This window comes from Equus quagga, chromosome 7, assembly GCF_021613505.1.
Source record: "Equus quagga isolate Etosha38 chromosome 7, UCLA_HA_Equagga_1.0, whole genome shotgun sequence".
Classification (NCBI taxonomy): Eukaryota; Metazoa; Chordata; class Mammalia; order Perissodactyla; family Equidae; genus Equus; species Equus quagga.
The window spans coordinates 750,712-767,360 of record NC_060273.1 but is presented as its reverse complement, the minus strand read 5'-3'; the positions used below and the strand labels follow the sequence as shown (position 1 = coordinate 767,360).

The window sequence follows — 16,649 nt, the reverse complement described above, 5'->3', positions numbered from 1 at the left end:
ATCACCATCATCACTATCATCATCACCACCACTATCATCACCATCATCACCACTGCCATCACTATAATCATCATCATTGTCACCACCATCATCACCACTATCATCTCCATCATCATCATCACCACCATCATCACTATGATCATCACTATCATCTCAACACCACTACCATCAACATCATCACTATCATCATCATCACCACCACTATCATCTCCATCAACATCATCACCACCATCATCTCCACGAACATCACCCTCATCATCACATCATCATCACTATCGTCTCAACATCACCACCGTCATCACCACCATCAACATCATCACTATAGTCTTCATCATCACCACCACTATCATCTCCATCAGCATCATTGTCATGATCACCACCATCATCACCCTCATCATCACCACCACCATCAACGTCATCTGGGGCTGACACTGACCATTAACTCTTTCCACATATTAATTCATCTCATCCCACACCCTGTGGGGGAGGGACTATTAACTGCAGTTCACGAGTGAGGAAACCAGGGCACAGAAAGGCTAACACTACACAGCCAGGAGGGGACAACACCACAGTGTGAACCCCAGGAGTGTGGCTCCACAATCAGGCCCGTCCCTAAGACACCAGACCATTTGTGAGCCCGCTCCCAGGGCACAAGAGGCTGGTGGGTGCATGGTCAGCAGGGGCCGCCCGCTTCCCTTTCTCCTACCTACTCCCACCCCCATTCCCACACGGAGAGCTCTGAGCACCCGGGCCGTGAGGGGTGGCCTGTGTCGTGCTCAGCAAACCTCCTGCAGCCCCCACCAGGGAGGAAGAAAGGAGGCATGTGGATCCTGAGACGGGGAGGCCTGGCTTCGTCCACAGCTGGAGCAATCCAGACAGGCGCAACTCAGCATTTGGTGCGCTTTGCTGAAGACGAAACACACAGTTCAACTTCTGGGGAGCGGGACCGGTTCTGCTTCTGCTTTGAATGCTGGGGGAAACTGCAGCTGGGGAGGCCGTGGGGTGAGGGGGCGCAGAGGGGCGGCAGGGCTGGAAGAAGCTGTGAGTGCACAGAAAGGGCTGAGAGACGCTCTGGTCAAAGGCAGCTGGCTTGGCTATGTCACATCCCGCTGGGCCCCGCGTGGGGGGAGTGGTGCTGTCCATCAGCCCGTGTCCAAGGGACTGCGGGAAGCAGAGCCTGGTTAAGGAGAGCTGTTAAAAGCCAAGAGCCTCCAGCGTCACTCAGCTAAAGACACGTCGGCGGAGACTGGAAGCAAATGCAATCTTTCTAGGGAGGAAACAGGTTCTTCCACACTCCCCTTGCGCCAGGAGCAGGGTGGGTGAGGACAGACGGCATGGGGCTCCAGGCTGCGCCCACTGCGGCGCTGGGGAGGCCAAGGGGACGGCCCAGAGCGGGCACCAAGGGTTCACATCTCCAGCACGTCCAACCGGAGCCGCTCGGCCCAGAGCATCTGCCAACCACTTCGTCCGCGCACACCCACCTCTCCCCTCCCACCCGCTCCCGAGGGGCCCGGCCCTCAGCGGGAGCCGGTCACTCACACCAGCAGCCCGCTCTGAGCAGAGCCACATGGCTGGCCTAAGCCACCCTCTGCAGGATCCGAGTCCTCGACCCTCATGTGGATCCTGAGGTGTGAAGCCAGTAATCAGTGCCTCAAGGCCCTGAGAAACCCCCACGGCCAGAGCGAAGCCCCCAGAAAAGCAAAAGGGTGGTTCTGGGGAGACAGCAGCCTGGACACATACTCCCATTAGCTTACCCGAGGAGCACGCCCGGCGGGGAGACTGGAGGACTGCCGGGCAGGGCGTGTCTGCCAGACCCCAGGATTGACAGGCTGAGGCCAGGAGGATGCACGCTCCCTGCACAGAGCCCAGCCACCAGGGACTGGAGAGCCCCTCGCCAAAGCAGATCCTCTGCTCCCCCTGAGACGAGCCCTCCAGCCCAGAGAGGCTTGCCACCGGGTGCCCCCTGCCAAGTGCTCCCACCAGGTGCTTGAGGGTGTCAGGCCCCATTTCCCTCAGCCCTGCCTTATCATCTTTGTTTCCATGACACTGCATGCTCTCCTAGCCCGGGGCTGCTGTCGCTTCATGCACTTGTCCCCTCCCTCCCCTGTCTCCCCTCAAGGAGGACGGAAAGGACCCCTGTCTCCCACCAGCCCCTCTCCATCTCAGGGGAGGAAGCGGGACCCACAGAAAGGTCACAGTCCAAGAAGCGGCCACATTTCCCCACCCAACCTTGAGGAGACCATCCGACAGACCCCCGCTGAGGGCACCCCCCGGCCAGGACGCCTCAGAACAGTCAGAGCCATCACCAGAAGTCTGAGCTGCCATCCCATCCCAGAGGAGCACAGAGACACGAGGACCAAATGTCACATGGGTCCTGGGACAGAAAGCGGACTCGGGTGAAAACCGAGCCATCGGGATACAGCGCTGACATCAGTCATCACAGCATCATTGTCAGTGCATCAGCTGTGACCCACACACCACAGTGACACAGGGACACGAGAGCCGGATGACAGGGACGCTGCAGGACAGATGGTGTGAGCGCTCCGTCCTTGCCGCCCTATGTTCCTATAAGCTGAAAACTGCCCTAAAAAATAAAGTCTGTTAATTGTCAAATAGCAAGATGCCCCCATAATCATAGCGGCCCCATCTCTGCACAGGCCCCCAACAGGTAAGAGTCACCCCCTCACGACGGACCCGTAAAGTCCCCAACACAGACACACACAGTCCCCTCACCCCGAGTTCCCAGGGGACTTGGGGACCGGCTCCCACATCAGCCCTGCTCGCCTGCAACTCCTCTCGGGGTTTCTTGAGAGTGTCTTTTGGGAATCCCGCACAACCGGGCCTCAGTGAGGCTGGGGGCACGGCTCTTACCGCCCAGAGTCCACTCTATTACAAATTGGATTTCCATGAGCTCGTTTCTCCCCATAAAATTATACTGAATGCTTTACATCTGACCCTCCCATCTTCAACAAAAGGAGCCAAAAAGCAGCAAATCAATGTGGACAGTACACCACGAAGGGCGCGAGTCAGCCGCACATGGTCCTCAAGCTGGTCCAGGGTGCGAGGTCCGCGGGCCGACACCATTTTCACGGGACTAAGACCTGCCTTTTCTCCCTCCGTCCTCTCCAAAGGGTTCAGAGGGAAGTCCGGGGGGCCACAGGCCGGCACATGGGACCCCGGAGCAAGAGCAGAGCCGAGGACGCCTCTTCCCTGCAGAGATGAGCACAGAGGTAAGAGGCCGCCGCTGAACTTGTTGAGGGAAAACGATGCTGCTTTTTGTTAAAAAGTGAGGTACGCTCAGTGGATTTATTACTGTTGGTTTTAAATGAAAAGTTTAAATGTAACCGATTTCTCTGTTCTCATTCCTAGCGCAGTAAATACCCCTAGATGTCACCACACCACAGGAGCCTGAAACCTTCGGGAGAGTTCAGGGGTGCTGGGACCCGAGCTGGAGAGCCAGTGGGCGGCTAAGATTCTGGAACCCACGGCGGTGACGGCGTGGGCCTGCGGCTCCACCTAGCGGCGAGGGTGGGCAGGGGGGCCACGGGTGGGCCCAGCCAGCTGAGGGAGGATGGACGGCCTGACACCATGCACGACGCGAAGCTGCGGGGCTTCTGCCTTCTGAGCTACAAGGGTCCTGTGGAAAGGTCTCGAGAAGCGTCTTTTTTGGGTGCAGGCGAAACGTAACCGTCCTGACAGAGCTGCTGGGACCCTCCTGCAAGATACCCCCCGCAGACCCAGCCCGAGACCCGGTCCAGGTCCTCTGGATCCAGCAGGCAGCATTTCTCACGCTGCCCTGCTGTGGGCCGTCTGCCCCCGTTAGACGTAGACCTCCAGACGGCACTTTGCCACCCGCACACCCCAGACCCCACCCGGGGCCGGGCCAGGGGTTCGAGGAGGGAAGGAAGGAGCCGGCGAGCACGGGGCCAGGCGACAGGAGGGGACGTGGAGGGACACGGAGAAGCGGCCTCGAGGCCAGCACTCGGGGACTCACCGAGAGGACAGTGGTGGGGCCGCCCTGGGCGCGTGGGTGTTGAGCGGCACCCCAGGCCTGCACCCACCAGACGCCAGGAGCACCCCGGTCATGACAACCCGAAACGTGTCCAGACGCGGCGCGGCGTCCTGGGGCAGACCTGCCCTGGGGGAGCGCCATCCACACCATGGCACAGACGGCGGGGGGCGAGATCAGAGAGGGTCACCAGGGAGCCCAGGCTTCGCAGGGGTGCCCACGTCACAGCTCCTCTCCTGGGCCTGACCTCGGCGCGTCCGGAGCCCCCGCCGCGGGGCATCGCTGCAGCCCATGGTCCAGCAGCAAATGTCAAACACTCAGGTGCCTGCTGTCAAGCTCTGACACAGACCTTCCAAAGACCCACCTTGAACAGTAACCACGGAGCTGCTCAGGTTCCAGAACGGGCCTGCAGGAGGGCAGAGCGTCACTGCTTTGCAGAGAAGCAACGTGGGTGGGGGCACTGGGAGGGAGGACGGGGTGGGAGGGGGACCTTGGTGGGGGCCTGGGGGGGTCCTGGGAGGGGAGACCTGCGTGCGGAGACCTGAGTGGGTGCAGCTGAGTGAGGACCCGGGAGGGGGGCCGGGGGGCTCGCCCGGCTCTGTCGTCTGCCTCCAACAACGCCCGTTCTGCACGGAGCCCCACGGCTCGACTCGCTCGCCGACGCCGCTGGCGTGAGCGTCCGGCCCCCTCGAAGGTCATTTGACCAAATTTGACACCAGCCTAGAAAACCTTTCTAGCCACGAAATTGCACTTCGGGGAAACCAGCTCAAAGGAATAATCTGAAAGTCACACAGCAGACAGCGAGGAACCCCTCTAAGCTGCACTTCCGCTCCAACTTACGCGCTGCCCGGCTCCAAGATGGCCGCGTGACGCACGACGTAACGCGGGAGCCCCGCCCCTCGCGACGGCTGCTCCTCTTCACGCCCCGCCCCTTCCGGCTTTGACCCGGAAGTGGCCTCCCAAGGCGGAAGTGGCCTCCCAAGGCGGAAGTGAGCTGGCGAAGCGCGGCGGGCAATTGAAACGTTGGAGGATGGCGGGGTTGACGCTGCAGGCCGTCGGGGGCTCGCCCAGGTGGGCCGGGGCGCAGGTTGGGCTTCGGCGCGGGGGGCTGCAGGGGAGTCGGGGCCGGGGTCCGGACTGCTATGAGATCTGGACTGCCCAGAAGGCGCGTCCGCGGGCCGGACCGCATCCGGCGGAGCGGGGGCTGGCCGGCCTCGCTGGGGGCCTGGACGTGCGAGAGCGGAGATGGGGGCAGAGGGTGACGGGACGTGCGAAAGCGGGGATGGGGGGAGACGGTGACAGTGAGGGGGCTGGCCGGCCTCCCTGGGCAGACCCTGAGGAGCGGGACACTGGGTGTGGGGCTGTTCTTCATCAAGGCTGCAGGCTTCTCAGCCCTTTCTCTGAGGACGTGGGGACGCCGGCCCCTCAGGCAGCTGGGGCCATGCAGTGCTCAGTCTAGCCTCCCTGCAGCGTGGGCAGAGCTACACACACCCTTCAGCTCCCTCCTTCTTCCACTTTTGTCCCTTCTTTTTCCAAATTTCCTCTAGTTGGAGCAGGGGCTGCCCCTGCGTTGTGTGGCCTTTGAGCTAAGAATGACTTTCACATTTGTAGAGGGCCATGTTAACAACGATAGGAGAATAACTGCGGCCCACAGTTGCTCCACTCTCGCCCCTGGTGAGTGAGGCAGCTCCCACCCGCCAGCTTGGGGACAGTGCAGAGAGCACAGCTATTTGTCCTCAGGTTTGTGCCTGGCGGCTTTGAGACTGGAAAGGGGAAAAGGTCTGAGGACACTGCTCCTAACAGGTGCTCTTGGGATAGGTGGTCTCTCAGGCCCTGCCTGCTTGGGCCATCCTCGGTGACCGTCTGTGAGCTGGTGTGGTTGCCCACGGTCTAGCTGGATGCCCATAGGTGCTGCAGCTCTGATTGCAGGCGCCATGGGGCCCAGCAAAGACACTGTCCTCAATGAGTCTGAGATTTGGATCAGCGATGATGAGACCAACACAGACATGAACCCCAGGAACTCCATCCTGCTTGTGGGCCTCCCAGTCAGTGGCACGAGCCTCTGCCTTTCCTGTTGAGGTCGTGTTTGTTTTCTAACCACTGGGGGTTTTGTGGTGATCACCATGATGGCGGTATCCTGGGGGCTCTGCCTATGCCCTCTGACTGGCTTCACCCTGGATGTGAAGCTGTAGGTTTCTCTGCTAGGCTGGTGTGCTGGCTGGGTCCGATGGGTGAGCAGGGTCCTGCCAGGAGCCTCCTGGAAATGACCGGAGCAGGTTGATAAAGCAGTGCGACAACCGGCCCCCTGCCCCCCCCCCCATGCTGGGGGCAGGCAGTGACATCCCTCAGGGCCAACCGCAGAGAGCCTGGAGGAGGGGAGGGGCCGAGGGGTTGCCCTCGGGGGTTGGGGGGCGGCGCAGCTTATGAGGAAGGGTCCTCTGTGGTGCGATCTCCTTCATGGCACCTAGCAGCATGTTGGTGGAGGCCTGGGGGTGCTCCTGCTCCACCCCGCTGACCAAGGACACCAACCTGAAAACCTCCGGCACCTGCGGGTGAAAAAGGTGTCCGGTCCCTTCACGTTCGGGTAACCAAACCCCAGCTTAGAAAGCAGAGGTCCAAGGGCTCCCGCCCTGGTTAAGGAGGCAGCACCCATAAACCAGCAGAGGCGGTACTTCAGCACCCCGATTCCCAGATGTAAACGTCCAGCTAACCCAGGTTCCCACCTGGGATCACTGTTGGGACTGCTCAGAGCCGTCCTCAATCCTCATCTGCAAGGCTACCACTGGACATGCAGGGACCCTCCTCACCGGCCACAGAGTGGCCACCACTTTCTGCTCTAGCACTCAGGGCAGAGTCTGCTCCCGTGGATGCCACAGGCCCTGACGCCCAGGCCCGCTACAGCCCCCCACTGGTGCGTGGGCTCTTTTTGGGGCCGCTGGTGGAGGGCGCACCAGCTGGAGTGTGGCCACAACCAACATGAGCTGGCAAGCTCCCACACAAACTGCGGCAGACGCTCCCCTGAAAGGGACAGGCCAGCTGCCAGCACCCCCCGGCCGGGGCCCACACACCCTGAGCCCGCGCCCGTTCACTGGCATGCCGCAGGTCTGTGTCAATCTCCAAGGGCTCCAGGTGGCAGGGGACGAGGTCGCCAGCAAGCACCATGCTGCACTGACCCTTGCAGTGCTGGCGTCATCAAAGATGGGCACTGGGGGCAGGAGGAGGGAGGTCTCGGTGGCGCCCCGAAGACCCTGCCCCTGCACCAGCACCGAGCACAGACAGGCCACCTCATGTCCAAATGTGCGCCGCGCAGGAACCTTCCTGCATGCACGCAGGAGCCACGTCACTCTGCGAGGAATGCCTTTGCTCATAGAAACTACACGTTTACTATAAACACCTGTTTCCAGAGGATGCGTCAGGCCTCGGGCAGTGAGTGCGAGACACCTGGGTCGTGGCCTCTGGCCCACATTCGCATCCTTGCCAGGAGCCCCGCGGCCTGCTTCTCTGAGCTGGGCCGGCTGCCCCTTCCCCCTGTATCCTGCGCCCTCAGAGCAGCACAGCCCACCGGGCCCACTCTCGGCTGCACAGGAGGCTCCACCACCCCCAACACTGAGCTCCCTGTACCTCCCATCCAGCGTGGCCTCTGCCCAGCAGCGGGCGGCGTCCCACCGCAGCCGGTCCCGGTGGTGGCTTGGCTTTGCTCGGCCGCATCACACACAGATGGCATCCGCCTTCTACGGCTCTGACAGCACTGTACTGGGGGGCCGGGTCAGCACAGCCAACTCCCTTGGGAGGTGTCACTGCGTCGGCATGGCCTGTGGCCTGTGCTCCGTTCTCCTTGCCCTTGTCCTGCCCTGTGTCCCAGGCGGCCCTCCCCGCTCGTGAGCATGCATCCCTCTCTGCTGATCGGGGGCAGAGGCGGGGCTGCTATGGCCCAGGGAGCTCCTCGCGGGCTCCAGAGTGGCTCCCGCTGGCCCTGCAGCTGCTGGCCGAGTCTCCTCCACGGCCGGCTCCAGACTCCCTGGGAGGTGACCCTCTGAGTCCTGAGCAGGACTTTCCAGACCTGCTGCCAGCCCTGAGGGTCTTCTGTGTGACGGCAAGTTGTGCTCACCCTTGATTTGCTGTCACCCACTCTCCCCAGCCTCTGCACAGCCAGAAGCACTCAGCCCGTCCTGTGCTCTGGTGCCACAGGAAGCACATGTGTGTGTAGTGTGTGTGCACACGTGCAAGGCAGAATGGGCCTTGCAGACTTGCGCGGTTGCTTTTCCATCCTCTGGAGTTGAGTCACTGTTTGGTGACATCGTTGGAAGCGAGAGCCCTTGTCGCTGCCGAGACCCTGTGTCCTGAGTCCCTGGCCAGCCCTCGGCCCAGGGGCACCGCAAGCGCCCCGAGGCAGGGGAGCTGGGGCCTGGCCCTCACCTGCAGAGGAGGCGCCTCCTGGCTGCTCACATGGCCAGTCCCCTCCTTGTCCCTTGCTGCCCACTGAAGCTGAGACCCAGCCCAGCCCCTTTCCTCGAACAGGATCACGTGACACCTCTGGCGGATGCTGGTGCTCCGTGACACGTCCCTGAGCCCCTGCGCAAAGCTCCAGGCCTTCTCGGGACTCTGGGGGCTGGGGGAGGGTTATTGGTGTCCCACGGGCTCTGTGCGTCTGTTCACCTGCGTGCTGACCTCAACAGCTAGCTGGCTGGCCGGGTACTCAGTTCACCGGCGCATCTGACTCTCCAGGTAAATGGGCCCTTGCTGTGGCCTCGCTCACTCTTTGAGCCCATTTTCCAGGCTGGCGAGCGGGCTCCCCTGCTGCCTTTGGACCAGTGCTCGGGTCGTAGGAGCCTGTCAGGCACCCAGCAGTGGTGCTGAGGGTGGGGGCCTGGGCACCACTCACCTGGGTGCCATTCACCTGGGTGCCACTCACCAGGGCACTGTTCATCTGGGTGCAGCTCACCTGGGCGCCCACCATGCCTGAGCAGGAAGACTGGTCCCCAGGACCTTGCTGCATCTGTCCTCCTTTCAGTCTGAATGTTGTGCCGTGGGACCACAGGCTGCTGACCTCCATCTTAAAAGGCCCAAACATTACTGGACACCTGAAAGTTTGGGAGGTCTTCACCGTCCTTGGGGCTGGGGGGTCGAGAGCACAGGCAGTAAGTTCTCAAGTCCCTCCAGGGAAGGCGGGGGACAGTAGTGGTCTTGGGCTGCTGTGTCCAGAGTGCCCTGCCTGGGGACCCTGGCCCAGGCTGTTGTGGGCAGGCTGGACCCCTCACGTTCTTCAGGTTGGGGGTGCGTCTTCCAGGCTGGGTTTGCACAGCGTCCCGAGGAGCTGCCAGACACTCCTGGTTGTCAGTAATACAACGGGCCCTAAAGTAGCTGGCCTGTGAACACGCGGCCCTGGGCCAGGCTGTTGCCCCCTCGCCCCCAACCACCTGCCGCTCCCAGGGCCCACGGTTGCCCCAAGTGCCGGGGACGCGCCCTCCGTGCAGCCAGTGCGCATGCGAGGCCCCCGCCATCTGGGCCTCGGCTGGCTCTCTGGCTTCATTCTGGGTTTCATTGTGGTTGTGCCAGTTTATACGGCTCTTTGTAAACAAAGGTGGTTGACTCTCTGCTGTACGTCGACCGTCAGTAATTTTCCTAGCGTATCCTTGTTGTCACTGCTTGTACAGAACTTTTTAGTTTTTATGAGTCAAACCTGTCGTCTTCCTGTTGTTTTCAGGGTTTGGGTCCTGCTCAGAAGGCCTCCCTGCTGTGACACGTTAAGAACGACTTAGTGTCTCCCCACTGAAGTCCCCCTCCCCCATAATTAGAGCCTGTGGCTGTTTGGCTTGAAGGTCTGCGACTCAGCCTCCACCCTCCAGGGCTGGGGGGGCGCCTTTGCCGGAGGGTCTCACTCATGACCCTGCGTGAGTGGGCCAGCTCCGAGCACGGGGTGACGGCCGCTGGAGAGTGGGCAGGGCCTGGACAGCTGGGGTGGGTCCGCAGGTGTCATGGTGACACACTTTCCCTCCTGCCCCGGTTTAGGTACAAAGAGCTCATCCGCTCCATGAAGGCAGTGAGGTGTGAAGACACCGTCGGGAGAGAAAGGAGCCAGTTTCTCTAACACCTGTTGCCATCCTCAAGCTGTCACAACAAATCCCAACAACAGGGTGCCGGGCGCGTGCCCTGCCCCCTCCAGGCATGAGCGCTCCGGGACAAGGTCCCCTCCTACCTGCGCGAGTGCGGGACCTCGCCAGTGCCGCCGACACGCTGGTGGTGCCCCTGAGCAGCCTGGCCCGCTGCACCCGCGCCTGCCACTCCCAGCAGCTCCTGAAGATGTTCTGGCCAGGCGGTGTCCCCGTGGGGAACGACCTCCTTGGTGCTGACCGGTGGGCGGTCGGCGTAGGTGAGGCGCTGCTGGGGCCTGCTCTGGTTCCAGGACCCATGTCTGCACAGAGAGGGGAGCTCAGGCCCCCTGTCCCGCAGGTGCCCGCGTGAAGCACCGCGTCCTCGCCAGGCAGGCCCTGCGGATGCTCCATGAGGACCCGTCCCCATGCACAGACAAGTGCTGGCGCCTGGCCCATCCTCCGCGTGCCACTCCCGCGTTGCTGGGCAGATTGCAGCTCAGAAGGCCAGTGGGGGGCCCTGAAGGCCATGGCCACCGCTGAGCACCCGTGTCACAAGCACATGTGAGGGCTCCCTGTGCACCACCTGGGGCAGCAGCCCTGTCCTGGAGCAGAGCAGCCTCCTGACCTCGCAGGCCCTGCAGGTGCCCCCACCCTCCCTCCAGATGCTAAAGCTCTCCACTTGCCCAGGCACGCCGTCTGGACACCATGCTGCTCTCAGGGGCACCAGGGCCTGCATGGGCTCTCCTCGTCTTCTCCAGAGCCTGTCCCAGCGCCCACCCTGCTCTCCACTGCATTTGGCGGGACTTGCCTGGTAGCCGCCCCACCCTCTGGAGCCTGGTGGAGCACCCTGCCCCCGCCACCCCTCCCAGACCCCCACCCATACAGCATCAGGTGCACTGGCCACCTGCCCCATCCTGTGACCGCCCGCTCCCCACACATGGCCCCATGGCCCCTGCTCGTCTCTGACACGTGCACTTCATTGCAGATGCTGCTGCATGTGGCTAACGGCATCCCGCAGGAGCTGAGGGCACACATGCAGCCCTCCCTGCCCTCCAGCTTCTTCCACGGCGAGGTGAGTCTGCGTGGGGCCTCTCTCCTCCAGCCTGCCATCTGATCTCCCCATGGCCATGGTCCCTCGCTCTGCGGGCTGGGCGGCCTCCCTCTCCACTTTGCCTTTTCTTGGGCACCGCTCAGCACCTGTGGGGAGGACTGCTCGGGCCTGGTCTCGTTGGCAGCAGCTGGAGCACTGCCCTCACCGCCATCTGCCCACCAGCTGGGCCTCAACGCCTGCCTGCTCCTCTGTGTCCAAGCCACTCTCCACATGCTGCCCACAGGGCTGCCCTGGCACACACCCCTGCTGGACATCACCCTTGCCTTTAGGATGAGGCCGGCGACTGGGTGCTGGGGGCGCCAGAAAAGCGTCGTCCTCTAAAGCGTCTCTTTCACTTGCTCCGTAGGAAAACTGGGTGCTGAAGCTGTTTCTAGAAGGCCTCTTGCACAAAACCGCCATCCTCCTGGATGTGGTGGGCATGATTATGCAGGACCCAAGCAACCAACCAGGAGCCCGCCCTGCGTGAGTCCTGATGCTCTCGGCCGCCAGCCGCGCAGTCACAGCGTGAGGCCACTCCTTGGCCCAGCTCCTGGTTCAGGCGACAGTCCTGGCCCCAGCAGGCAGGTCTGCGCCGGTCTCCTCTGATAAAGCAGCAGAGAGCAAGCTGCTCCCAGAACCAGCAGACAGCTAGCCATGCCTGCCCTGGCCGGCATTGCTCCACCTCATCAGAGGACGGTGTGTGCAGTCAGCTGCGAAGCCCAGAATGCAAGGGGCCCTCCCTGCTCACAGACCCCCCACCAGCGCCGCCTGGCTCTCAGAGGGGATTCTCAGCAGTCACTGCCCAGAGCTGGGTGCCACTCCATGTCAGGAGGAGGCTGGGAGCCCGGGTAGGGCCCTGCCTTTGCATCTATGGGCCGGATGCCGGGGCCACGGTATGCTGGGCAAGGAGACTCGGTCCCCGCCACGAGCATCTGTCCCCCTCGCCACCCTTAAGGTGCATATGCCTTTAAAGATGCAGACCAGTAGACTCAGTGGCGACACACCGGGCCCTCTGAGTGGCACAGGCCTTATCAGGAGGGGACCCCGCATAGCCTGTGGACACAGTGAGACCAGAGCCAGCCACGTGCTGGAATGTTTCATGCTTGCGCAGGTGGTAGGCCCTGGGCCCTGACTACATGAGTGAGCTGCTGTGCCTGTCCCTGAGCTTCGAGGGTCCAGAAACGCAGCCCTTCAGCCTCTTCCTGTCCCACGTGGTGGCAGAAACCTGAGTGGTGAGTGGCACCTGCCCCAAGGGCCTGTCTCCCAATGGGCGGATGGCATGAACCACTTGTGGTGGTAGCGCAGGACTTGCACCCAAGGGCTCGGTGCTCCCCCACGTTGGGCCACCAGCCCTGGAGGACGGGGCTGGGCCAGTGCTGAGATGTGTCTTTGCTTCTCAGGTGTCCCTGGGCAAAGTCGCTCGACCTTCATTGTCTCTAAAGTAAGTGTCCACTGTGCAGCAGGGGGCGGCAGCACCTAAGGGCAAGAGTCCCGTTGGGGATGGTGGGATGTGCGGACAGCTGGCCACCTGGGACCACGGGGGTCTGTGAAAGCCACCGCAGGCTCTCCTGCCCCCACATCCTGGCACAGGTGCCCCTTTCTCCACAGACCTTCAGGAGGCCGCACCTCGGCCACAAACCACCTGTAGCTGAGCAGATTCGTGTCTGTCGTTTCCCTGGGAAGACACTGGAATGCCCAGGTCAGCCGGCCAGGGGAGCGGCGTCCGGGCTCCCCAAGAGAGCCGGCCCTCGGGAGGTGCTGGGGCTGCCTCCTGGGGAAGAGACAGGCAGGGCTGGCGGTGCCCCGCCTGCCAGCGTGTGTTCATGGGTTCATGTGACCTCAGGTGCGGCTGGAGCCCCGACAGCTGTCAGGATGCACTGCGTTAACCAAGGCCGGTTCCCCAAGACCAGGGCCGTCCGCCCACGACACCCCTGGAGTCATTCTTTGTGTTTTTGCACACATGAGTCTAAGAGCCTAAATTATTTTTGGAAATCATTTTGAAACTTTCAAAGATTATGTAAAAGCTATCTGGTTTTTTGAGCAATGTTTAACTGAGTGAAGTAAAAAGTTTCTTTGGTATTTTTTCAGTGCCCATGTTCACCTCTGCTGGTTTTGATTCCAGGGATGGGGAACAAGTCGGTACGTTCCCCTGCAGCCACCAGGCCCATTTGTTGTCACTGTGCCTCAGGGCGGGGGTGGCATGCGGCCTCTTGTTGCCCCAAGGGTCCGAAGTAAAGCTGCCCAGTGCTGCGTGCTCACTTGGGAGCCGTGTGGAGGAGAGCAGGTCTCCCCCACACGGAGCTGGAGCCCACAGTGCTGGGGTGGTACAGGGTCACCAGCACACCCCGCACACTCAGAGGTGGCCCCGTGACAGAGACCAGCCTCAGCTCTGGCCCCGCCCGGCGGGGTTGGCAGCAGCTATGGGTCCCGTCTGGTTGGGGTGTTTCCTCCCCTCCTGCCTGAGCCCTCCGTGGGGACCCTGCCGAGGGGTCAGAGCACTCCACACAGCTTTTTGATTCTTATTCCTGAGCACTGATATCAGCACAAATGGGCCCCTGCCCTGGGGTCTTGCTGCGCCCACCCTCCACAGCCCCCGGGGAGGCCCAGCAGCACCTGGGGTGGCCGTTTCCAGGCCAGCGAGAAGCCCTGTGGTCTCTCCCCAGCAACCCAGTTAGTGGAGCTAATTTCAGAACGGTGTCTCGTCTCCCTGGACCCGTTCCAGGCACCTGCGAGGCAGCGGTCAGCTGGAGGACAAGCTGTCTGCCTCCCTCCCGAGCATCCTCCTCCCACCGTGGATCCAGACCTGCCAGGTCCCCCTGGGGCGGGCTCCAGTGCAGGGGGCCTGGACTGGCCGTGTTGGGGTCCACAAGTCCACCCTCCCAGGAAGGTGAGAAACAGGACCTGCCGGGTCCCCTGACACTCACCAAGGACTGGGGATGCCTGACACGAGCAGGCATACGTCAGCTCAGCCACCGTGTGGGGTCATGGCCTCCGTCACACAAGCCTGCCTAGGTCAGCACAAGGACCGGTTCTGAATCCCAAGGGCAGCGGGCGTGACTGGCACCCAGACTGGAAACAGCACAGCATGCCAGGAGGGCAGGCCTGGCTCCAGCTGTCCTGGCAGCACCATGGCACCCCAGTGTATTCAAGCACAAGACGCAGCCCCACATGTGGACTGATTGCCGCTGTGACCACAATGGATGGACTTCCTGATCCCACAGTGAGAGCTGGAACAGCTCCCGAAATCCGGGTCCAAGCAGACCATGGAGGGCCATGCCGGCCGGGCCACACCAGAGCTTCTCCCAGGGGCTCTCGGGTCACTGTTGGGCTGGAACCTGGTCCTGGGCACCCAGCTCTGCCCGTGCCCTCAAGGGGAAGGCATGACTGGTAAGGGGGCCTGGCTGGTCTGGGTCTCAGTCCAAACCTTGAGCAAGTCCTGGGGGCCGATGCAACACCCTGTCCTGAGCACCCAGCCCATGTGAGCAGAGCCCCAGGCAGCCTGGGTGACAGGCACGCACCTAGGGTAGGCAGGAACAGGCACAGCAAGGCCAGCTCTGCTGACCATCTGCCCTGAGGTGGACGCCAGTGCCCTTGGCTCTAAGCCCCTCACCCCCATAAATCCGTAATAAAAATAATCCTGAGTCTCCCTAATGTGCCCCAGTTCCAGCAGTGCCTCCTGATCCGTCATCGTGTTGATGTGCAAGGGGCCAGGGAGGCGCACTGACCCCATTTTAGAAAATGAGGACAGGGAGGGCCAGGGAGCCTGAGGGGGCAGGAGCGCCCATCCTGCCTTCCTGGTGGGGGCAACATGACCGTCCACAGGCCCCAGCCCAGGGATGCTGCGGGAGCACCCGCCAAGGGCCTGGTCCAGGCATCCCGGGAGCCACAGGGCCCAGCCTCCGTGGGGATTGAGTTTGGGGAGCCAGGCCCCGCCGTCCACGGCTGCTGTTGCTGCCTGGGGGTCCCCGCCCGGGATGCAGCTCCCCCGAGAGCTAAGTAGGGCGTGTCAGAGGAGGAGGGGACGCCCTGCGGGGTGGGAGCTAGGGCCAGTGTCTTCACGGGCCTCTGACTGGGGCTGGGCTGAGGAGCCAGCAGCGGTGATGGGCCCATGGAGAGGAAGGAACCCCCCTCCCTCCCCAGCGCCCCAACAGCCACCCAGCCTGGGCTTGGGCACCCCTGAGCCAGGCACTTACTACCTCTCAGGGCAGCACCTTCCCAGGCTGACCCCTGAACCTGCACAGAATAAGGCTGGCTGACCCCAGCTCTGGCCAACTGAAGAACAGAAGCACCCTCCCACCCTCGGGGCAGTTGCCCTGCCTGCCTGCAGCTGGCCTGGGAATGGGGGCAGGGACCACAGCAGGGCCACCCACTGGCTCGTCCGTGGACATGGCTGAGGCCCGAGTTCACAGCAGCCTGACCCCATATCCCCTACTCCCACTTGGCCTGGTGACTTCACCTCATGAAGGAAATTGGAGGACTGGGGTACAATCTAATGGCCAAAGGTCTTTGATGCTGGCACCACGTGGCCACACAGCCCCGTGGAGGAGACCTCACTGCCCAGGGCTGGAGCTCACCCACACTGCCCCTGCTGCATCTCCCACCCCTGAGCTGGCAGAGCGCCGGTGAAGCCGGGTCCCTGGGGTCAGCCCAGCGCTGAGGAGGGAGGGTGGAGGGTGGGGGCGGCGCCAGGCCTGGCCCCAGGTGGCAGGAGTGGGCGGGGCAGCTGCCTGGGCTCTGCCCGCCTGTGTGCCCAACTCATTGCCCATCAGTTCGCCCTCAGCATCACCTTGCTGTCACTTCGCCCTTGCGGCCCCGTCCAAGGTAGGTCTGACAAACCGGCCCCTTGGGCTGAGCAGGAAACCGAGGCCCAGGGTTCTGGGACTTGCCCAGGTCCCACTGGGCTAACCTGGACTGTCCTAACGCCCAGCCGCCTCTGCCTGTCCGTCTTTGGGTTGAGGGCAGCTGCCCTCCATGTCTCAAGGGGCCTGGCCGGACCGTGGGGAGGACCCCCTTCGTCTGTGGGCAGGCAGGGTGGCAAGAGAGGGAGCTGGTCCCGGCACCTCACACATCACCCACGGTGCCTGCTGAGCACTGGGGCTGGTTCGGGGGCAGCACGGGGCACAGGGGGCGGACCGCCGGCTCTGGCAGCAGCTGTGCACAGGTGGCAGGGGAAGGGGCTGCAAGGAGGGGGACTGCGAGCAGGGCTGCTGCTCCCCGCCTGGGAGGCCCCCACCCACGCAGCTGTCAATGTACAGGGCCCAGAGAGCCGGCACCAAGGTAGGGTTGCTGGAACTTGGGGTCTCTGGGAGGGGAGCCCCTGCACACCCCCCGCATTGGCTGCCCCTCCTCCGGCAGACCACACCTCCAGGCAGTCATCTCACTCCCCGCTGACCCTCCTATGACCACCCCCAGGACAGACCCTCCACCCAGGAGCCCCCGCATAGCCTGAGAGCCTGAG

At 62.7% G+C, this 16,649-nt stretch overlaps 2 long non-coding RNA genes across 5 annotated transcripts; one reads left to right on the top strand and one right to left on the bottom strand.

The window, feature by feature from the left end:
• Positions 1-312: 312 nt before the first annotated feature.
• Positions 313-4,832, bottom strand: LOC124241640 (uncharacterized). The gene is made up of 3 exons (XR_006889277.1): positions 4,551-4,832; positions 3,995-4,415; positions 313-3,210 (listed from the first exon to the last, which is right to left on the bottom strand). It is a non-coding gene; the product is annotated as an uncharacterized LOC124241640 (long non-coding RNA).
• A 170-nt stretch (positions 4,833-5,002) lies between these two features.
• LOC124241586 (uncharacterized) lies at positions 5,003-13,218 on the top strand. 4 transcript variants are annotated; one of them, XR_006889261.1, is made up of 8 exons: positions 5,005-5,080; positions 9,714-9,828; positions 10,019-10,379; positions 11,087-11,173; positions 11,559-12,423; positions 12,592-12,632; positions 12,800-12,890; positions 13,035-13,218. It is a non-coding gene; the product is annotated as an uncharacterized LOC124241586 (long non-coding RNA). The 4 variants fall into 4 exon arrangements; XR_006889260.1 differs by having other exon boundaries at positions 10,019-10,742; XR_006889258.1 differs by having other exon boundaries at positions 10,019-11,173.
• The last annotated feature ends 3,431 nt before the right edge of the window (positions 13,219-16,649 follow it).